General features: G+C 43.2%; 1 pseudogene; it reads right to left on the bottom strand.

The window, feature by feature from the left end:
- Window positions 1-645: 645 nt before the first annotated feature.
- Window positions 646-1281, bottom strand: LOC125177224 (bcl-2 homologous antagonist/killer-like; annotated as a pseudogene).
- Window positions 1282-8953: the final 7672 nt, after the last annotated feature.

Here is an 8953-nt window from a genome sequence, read left to right as displayed (position 1 = left end):
AACTTCATCTCTACCCCATACCGAGGCCCAGAATCCCTGCGAGTCCACTGCAAATGTGATATGGGGTGGGGGTTGGGGGGGAGTGGGAGCAGGGGGAGAGCTTAGGAAGGGCCAGAACTGGGCTCCAGGCCTAGCAATTGAGCTCTGATCTTCTAGAACAGCTGAATCCTGGGGAACACAGGGTAGTCTACTAACCCCCACACCCCAGACTTCCTGGCTTGGGCAGAGCCGTGGGAATGGGTGGGGGGAGGGTCCTTCCAAGGGTATTACATAAAGATATAACCATTAAAAATTTTGAGGGGAGAAGTGACTCTCAGCCTCTTGCTTCCCCAAGTTGTGAATCTCCCCAGTGCCCAATAGATAGGGCTGAGGGTGTCCCAGAGAGCTGAGGAAGAAGGCTATATGCCCTCTCTGACAGGATGGGGCCCAGAGAGGGGGCCCATTAGCACCGTGCAATGTTGGGGCACCTCTGGCAGCCTGACTGACCCCCAGGCAAGGGCCCTCCCAAAGCTGGAGTGCCCACTTGCTAAAGCTTCTGTATCCTTGAGGGGGACCCCTGTAAGGGAGGGGGGAGGTGATGGGAGAAGGCTTGGCTGAAGCCCAGGCAAGGGTCTCAGCTAGGACCCCAAAGGGCCCCTCTGGGAGTCATGATTTGAAGAATCTTCGTACCACGAACTGACCCAACAGAACCACAGACAGAACTATCAGCACGTTCAGGATGGGGCCTTTTCCCAAGTTCAGGGCTGCCACCCAGCTGCCCCTCTGTGCAGTCTACCCGGCAATGCAATGACGCAGCATGACGTCAACCACCAGTTTGGTCACCCGGCCCAGAAAGCCAGTCAGGCCGTGCTGGTAGATGTCGAGGGCCAGGCGGTAGCCAAAGCCCAGGAGAGCCACCACTCGGCCCCAGTTGATGCCGCTCTCAAATCGACTTGAGGCAATCTTGGTGAAAAGATCGTAGGCGTTCTCTGCTGTGGGTTGCAGGCGCTGTAGCATGGCCTGGAACTCTGAATCGTAGTGCTGGTTGATGTTGTCCCCAGTGATGGTGAGTTGCTGACCCACCTGCCCCATGGTGCTGCTAGGTTCTAGGGGCAAGGTGACCATTTCTGGGTCAGTAGGCACAGCTGCCCCCTCAGCCTCCTGCTCCTGCTGCTAATGGTGAAAAACATAGCTGCGGAAAACCTCCTCGGTGTCCCAGGCTACCTACTCCTCCGAAGTAGCAGATGGGGCAGTCTCTTCACACTCCTGCCTGGGAGGACCTGGGCATTGCTCGGATGCCATTTCTTGGGTCCCAGTGGAGGGCAGCGCTAGCCTGCCAGGACCCTCGCCCAGGCCTGGGATGGCTCACGGGGGCAAGGCCAGAGATCCTGAGGGGCCAGCGGCTGCTCCTGGGGGTCAGGTGCCCAGGCCCAGCTTTCTGGAATAGGTATCAGTGCAGTCCCGATGTCTGGATGCAGCTTCTGCTTGCCCCAGCTTGGCCCTCTTCTGGCTTCTTGAAATGGATGCTTCATTGACTTTTAACCCTTTTCTTTTCTTTTTTTTTTAATTTAAAAATTTTCAATGTTTTATTTATTTAAAAAAAATTTTTTTTTTCAACGTTTATTTATTTTTGGGACAGAGAGAGACAGAGCATGAACGGGGGAGGGGCAGAGAGAGAGGGAGACACAGAATCAGAAACAGGCTCCAGGCTCTGAGCCATCAGCCCAGAGCCTGACACGGGGCTCGAACTCACGGACCGCGAGATCGTGACCTGGCTGAAGTCGGACGCTTAACCGACTGCGCCACCCAGGCGCCCCTGTTTTATTTATTTTTGAGAGAGACAGAGACAGTGCGAGCGGGAGAGGGGCAGAGAGAGAGAAGGAGACACAGAATCCGAAATGGGCTCCAGGCTCTGAGCTGTCAGCACAGAGCCTGATGCGGGGCTGGGACTCACGCACCGTGAGATCATGACCTGAGCCAAAGTCAGACACTTAACTGACGGAGCCACCCAGGCGCCCCTCCTTCTTATTTTCTAATATATATTTAAGACTTTGTCTTGTCTCCTGAGCTTTAGTTGAGATGCATCCCACAAGTTATGGTTTCATTATTATTCAGTTCAAAATACTTTCTAGTACCTTCCCTGCTTTAGATTTTGATCCTTAGAGGTATTTGGAAGTGTACTGTTAATTATATCACTCTATTCTTTTTTGTCTAGTATAATATCTTTGAAAAGTCAGCTATAGGCCTTAGTTTTTTGTCATTTAAAGGCAATGGATTTTTTTTCCTGTAGTTTTTAATATTTTACAGACTTTGGTTTTATCCATTTATATCATGTGCCTATGAATGTTTGCTTGATTTTTTTCCCCAAAGAGTCAAACACAATTTAAGGAATTATTATTTTTTTGCGTGTGTGTGTGTGTTCAATATATATATTATTGAAGTATAGTTGACACACAATGTTACATTGGTTTGAAGTGTAAAACACAGTGAGTCGACAAGTCCATATGTTATGCTGTGCTCACAAGTGTAGCGACCATCAGTCACCATACAACACTTACAATGCCATTAACTACATTCTCTGTGTTGTGCCTTTCATCCCCATCCAACACTATTTTAGAACTAAATAGGAAAGATTGAATGAAGTTGTAAGCTGAACTTTCCTGATAGACATTTTCTCATTGAGCTCTGTGTTATGGATTATACCAGTCCCATTAGCCACCTTCATACCATTCACAAAAGATGTACAAATTGTGTGATTTGCTTGAAGAGTCAAGTTTGAAAATAACAATCTTTCCATTCTTTTTGCTTTTAGAACAATTCTCAAAACACATTTATTCTGCTCCCAGCCCATAATTGCTCAATTAAGTGTTTCTTCTAAAAATAACTTGGAGTAAGATAATCATTTACTTTATATGTATTGAAAAACAGAACTCATCCATTTTCTCCAGTGTTCCATGGAGGAAGAAACTGGTTCAACTAAAGAGGTATTAGTAGAAAATAGGTTTTCCATTTTGGTTCTCTGTTTTAATGACCAGAGAAAATTCTCTGTTGTTTTCACCTTGGTAAAACATAATAGTATCAATAAACTTTTCTTCCTCTGAATCTTGATCTGGCATCCAACATTGATATTTTACTTGCAAGGAATGAATATTTCAAAGCTTGGAGTGTCCTTCCTTCAAACACTGTTGATGGGATTTTCCTTCCTGGAGTACACACTCAGAGGGAAGCAGACATACGGCCATGTTCTCTTCCCAGTCCATCCTATGCCACCCTCTGCCTGGTCCTGGCAATACCCGGACTGTGGACTGTGCCTCTTGCCCACCGTGGCCTCCACCCAAGCAGTCCACAGTGGCTGGTGAGACTCGGTTTTCTTTGTGAATATCCTGCTCAGACTCACAGAACTCTTTGGGTCCTCTGTCCCCCTCTCCCTCGAATTTGTGTCTTGATGTATTTCATCAGTCGTCAGTATTTTCTCCATTATCGCTCCTTCATTTTCTCTTCTCCATCTAGAATCCCAATTATCCATATGCTAAGACCTTTTCATGATGTTTCTATGTCACTTATACCTATTTCTGCATTTTCTATTCTCCCCCCGCCCTTTCTCTGCATCTATCTGGATCTTTTCTACTCTTTTCAATAATCATCTCTTCTACTGAGTTTAATCTGGTTTTACACTTATATACTGAATTAATTTCAATTGTTTTAATTTCCGGGCTAGCATTTTCACTCCTTTTTTCTTTAAAAAATAGATTGCAGGTCCCCGGAGAAATTATCCATCTTTTCATTTATTTTCTGGAACATAATCATCATAATTATCTTAAAATTCCTGCCTGATAATTCTAGAATCTGAGCTATCTATGGGTATCTTTCTATTGCCTCATATTTAAAAATTGGATTTTGATCATTTCTGTTTACAGTCATGCCTGGTATTTTTTTGCAGTAAATACTTTAAATTGTATATGAAAAATTACACTGGCTCTGAATCATGTTATCTTGTAGAAAGGATTAAATTTCCTTCTGGCTGGCAAAGTGTGGACAGATCACCTTGATTCAACCATGTATTGAGATGATTTCAAGCTCTGTTTCAGGCTTTGTAAGGAGTGTCTATTTCCTACCCCCCTCTTTTTTTTCAGTGTGACTTTTTTGGGGCATAAAATTATATGTAACATTGTATAAATTTCAGTGTACGACATTGTAATTGACATCAGAATACACTATAAAGCAATCACCACCAAAGGGCTAGTTACTATCCGTCACCACAGGAGGGGGGTCTATTTCTGATTTGCCTTGCCCCTTCGGCATGGCCCATCAGGTCTCAACTGAAAGGCCAGTACATTCTTTTTGGTGGGTCCTGAACTCCAGTTTTTGTTTTCACACCTCTCTGGGGCTGCCCAAATCCTTACTTAGTATTTTCACCTCTTAGCAGCTTTTTCAAAAACCATCTTTTAAAATTCTGTTTTGTAGTGAATCCCTCCCTGACCATCCTCCCTGAAGCACTACCCTCATCACTATCATTACTTTTGTTTTATTTTGGAATTTACAAAAAAGTTCCCAAATACCCTTTACCTAGTTTTCCCTAATGTTAACATTTTACATAAAATGATATATTTTCCAAAAGTAAGGAAGCAACATTAGCATATTACTATTAGTTAAACTATAAATTTTATTTGAATTTCTCTCTCTTTTTCCTTTTTTGTCCCTTTACTGTTCTGGACTCCGATCCAGAACACCACATGACATTTAGTCGTCACGTCTCCTTAGTCTCGTCTGCACTGTGACAGATCCTCAGTCTTTCCTTGTTCTTCATGACCTTAACCACGAGCAGTCATGGAATGCTGGTCAGGTATTTTGGAGAATGCCAGTCACTTTTAGTGTGTCTAATTTTTTTTTTAATGATTAGATTGGGGTTATGAGTTTTTGAAAGAGTATCATGGAGGTGAGGTACCCTCCTTGTCATGTGGTAACAGTGGGTACATGATATTCCCTGACTTACCACTGTTGATGTTGACCTTGATCATTTAGTTTAGGTGGTGTCCGACAGGTTTCTCCATGGCAGAGTTACTATTTTTCCATTCCCACACTGTGTTCTTTCCATGTGTTTTTAAATCCTGCTTTTACTTAAGGAGAGGTAAATTAGCTCCACCTCTTGGAGGAAGTTATCCCCTATGTTTGCTTGGTTTCTTACACTCTCACCACCTACACCTGCATTTGAGAATTTGGCAAATGCACTGATGAGAAATTGCCTGCGGGATGTTGGTCTCACTTTTCTGTGGTTCCTTTTTCTCTAGGGTTGTGGCTCTTCAATTTCTGACTGCCTATAACTATTTTTGAGGGGCCTTGTACCCCATGGGAACTGCTAAGCCACTGTTTTTTGTTTTGCCTTTTTGTTCTGCAGTGAGATTCAGAAAATGCCCCGAGTGGAGAAGGCACTGATTCAGCCCTTCAAGTCATGGCCACCTTGGTTGCTCCAACTTAACATTCAGTTTTATTTTTGACCCAGTTTTTATAGTTTTTCTCAGTGGGATAGTTTTCAGGCACAAATTACTTCTTCATAGTAAAGAAAGGAGGGAGCAGGGAGAGAGTAGAGAACCACTGAAGGGTTCTCACCACTACTCTGCACTATGCTCATGTCTCCCTCAGCTAGCTCGTTTATGGACCCTCTTTATCTCTGTCTTACCTTATGCTTTCCTCGGGGAAAGTTACTTTTTTACTTCTATGCTTCCATCAAGCATTTTTTCTTCTCTAGCTCTCACTTCTACTTTTACACCCAACCCATAGTCCATTCTTTACACAGTAGCCAGAGTAAATCTTAATTTTTTTAAATTTTATTTTTTAAATATTTATTTATTTATTTAATTCATTTATTTAATATAATTTATTGTCAAATTGGCTTCCATACAACACCCAGTGCTCATCCCAACAAGTGTCCTCCTCAATGCCCATCACCCACTTTCCCCTCTCCCTCAGCCCCCATCAACCTTCAGTTTGTTCTCTGTCTTCAAGAGTCAGAGTAATCTTTAAAATATTAAACTTTCAGGGGCACCTGTGTGGCTCAGTTGGTTGGGCATCCGACTTCAGCTCAGGTCATGATCTCACAGGTTGTGAGTTCAAGCCCCACATTGAGTTCTTTGCTGTCAGCACAGAGCCCTGTTCAGATCCTCTCTTCCTTTCTCTCTGCCCCTCTCCTGCTCATTCTCTCTCTTCCTTTCTCTATCAAAAATAAAAATTAAAATTAAAAAAAAACATTTAAAATATTAAGACTTTTCACTGAATTCCCTTTGTACTTAGAATGCAATACAGTTCCTCGCCACAGACTTAGATGATCAGCCCTGACCTCCCCTCTGTGACCATACCTTGTGCCACACCCCCCCCCCTTATCTCACCAAGCTACCAATTTTTTTCACTTGTTTTTGAGCCCAGATCTTTTTGTCATTCATATCTCAGTTCAAATGCTGCTTCTCAACAAAGTCTTGTGTGACGATTCTCCCTGAGGTACCTCTTTCCCATCCCTATCATCCATTTTGTTTTATTTTTCTTCGTAGCATTTATCTTTATCTAAAAGTTTTTGTTCATGTATACATTTACTTTTTCATTTTAAAATTTCACTTAAAGCAGCACAATAGTAAAAACTTTCTTCTTCACTGTATTGCCAGTACCCATAGTAGTTCTTGGCACATAGTAAAATTTAATGAATGAATCAAGTCCTACAAGATTTATTTACTATGTGACATGCATTGTGCTTCATGCTCCTGAGAACTCTCTTATTAAATTATCACAATAACTCTATGAAGTAGAGTCTATTATTGTCCCCATTTTACAGAGAAATGATGTTTAAGGCACAGAGAGATCAAGCGTCTTGCTCAGGATAGCAGCTAATGTCATTTTTCAGACATGTGATCTATAGTGTGCACTTTAGGTTGTTATAATCAGTTAGGTTTTCTATCAATTTTACCTGTGACAACTTTCCCTCAACTAAGGAATGGTTTCCTTGATGAAAAAATACAGCATTTTTGTGGATTTCCTTTTTGGATTTCCACCAGAAGAGTTTTACGAATAGATGTCTTTTGTTTTTGCCCAACCGGCATCCATTTGTCATTGTTCTGGTAACAGCACCTAGATTTTCCTTGAGGAATACCAATACCCCTTACCTCACCCACTGTCAGTCCAGGTAGTTTGGGTGGGGTTAACCAAAGATCCAGGGGTGAGAGGGCCTGGCAGGACTGTATTCTCAATATACTCCAGCCCCTGAGTGTGGACTTGCTCAGGAATAAACATGTGATCCAAATTTATCCAATCACAGCTATTTAGTCTTAATGCTTTGATGATGTAAACAGGAGAGCCCACACTCTCTTCCCCTCACCAAAACAAAACAAAAAGGATGAAGCCAATACTGAGGAAATCAGAATCAAGAGTAGGAGAGAGCCAGTTTCCCAGTGATATTGCTTGATCGCCTGATCCAGCCAGCCTCAAATCATGATCTCCTCTGGCTTTTTTAGTTAAATGGACCAATTAATTGATTTTGTGCTTGAAGCCAGTTATAGTTGGATTTCTTTTTCCTTTGCACCTGAAAGAGCCCTGATTTATATAGTGCTCAATATACGCCTCTTGATGTTTGATTGACCATGTGCCTTTGCAACTTGTACCCAAACCAAGTGTGTATCTGTGTAGCCTGATTAGAGGCAACGGGCCTCTCATGGATCCTTGCAGAAAATCTCACCATGCACTTCTCTCTGCTTTGGCCCCTTGACTCTTCGTGAGGGCGGGCTCTCCTTTCTCAGGTGGTGGTAATAACAAGCCAGGCAGAGTGGTGCTGAGGCTTGGATATCAATTAGTGAAGCTCTAACTGCAGGAAAACCTCTCAGACATGTCCTAAGTGTCTTAATCTCTCAGTGGGCCTTCTCCTCTCAAGGCTTAGGTGGCTGATAATATGTTTGAGCTGTTGATCCCTTCTTTGATCATGCCTTATAGGATTATTCTGTAATGAGATGGTACCGAGGAGCTGAGGCTGTTATTTGGTTACCTTGCCTCACACTTGGGCCACATTTCTTCTCTCTGAATTTCAGTTTTCTTTCTTCTCCTTCTGCTTGTGCTGGATTCGAAGCCCCTGCTTTGGGCTTTCACCAAAGCATGTGTCTTCCAATTCTTCCAGCTCTCACCAAATTGTGAAAGTGTCAGAGTAATCTTCAAATAAGAAAGTTGGGTTTACTAATTCCTTGCCTACTCAGAGCACTTTCCTCTCATTAGTGTCTTCTTTCAAAACCCTTGCACCTGATACTCATGGCCGCTTGGGGATAGTCAGGGCAGGTGGCTGTTATTTCCATTTTACAGATTCTGGCTGGAATGAGGGGCAGAGAAACAGGCGCAGCGTAGCAGATCCGTTCCCGGCCCGATGTTTTCGCTCTCACACCAGCCCAGGACCCTCAGGCCACCCGGTTCTTTGCAACAGCAGATGGTCAGTAACATTTCTCATTCTTCAAGACCAGGCTCCAACAGTATCTCCTTTGTGCCATCTTCACATCCTCAATGGGAAGAGATCTCCCTTCTGGATCCGTGCAGCGCTCCTTCAGGTATTCTTACAGTTTCATAATTTTCTATCTGGTAATGTAATCATTTGTGTGTATTTTTATCTTCTCTCTTAGAACTTAAGCTCCGTCGTTCCCTCGGCACATAAATAGCAGAGTGTTTGATCTGTGGTCGGTATTCAAACAGTGTTTACTGAGTGTGAACAAGTAAATAAACGCCTAAATTTTTTTTTTCCCCTGCGTGGTAGGGAGAGAGGAGGGTGGAATATCTGAAGGAACCAGAATTGTTTTCATGAACATTTATTTATTATTGAGAGACAGAGAGAGAACAGAGAGAGAGCGCACATTTATTTATTATTGAGACACAGAGCATGGGCAGGGGAGGGGTAGAGAGAGGGGGAGACACAGAATCTGAAGCAGGCTCCAGGCTCTGAGCCGTCAGCACAGAGCCC

The sequence above is a fragment of the Prionailurus viverrinus genome, chromosome A1, assembly GCF_022837055.1.
Source record: "Prionailurus viverrinus isolate Anna chromosome A1, UM_Priviv_1.0, whole genome shotgun sequence".
In the NCBI taxonomy this organism is placed as follows: domain Eukaryota; kingdom Metazoa; phylum Chordata; class Mammalia; order Carnivora; family Felidae; genus Prionailurus; species Prionailurus viverrinus.
The sequence above is the reverse complement of the archived record's forward strand: the minus strand, read 5'-3'. Positions and strand labels throughout refer to the sequence as shown.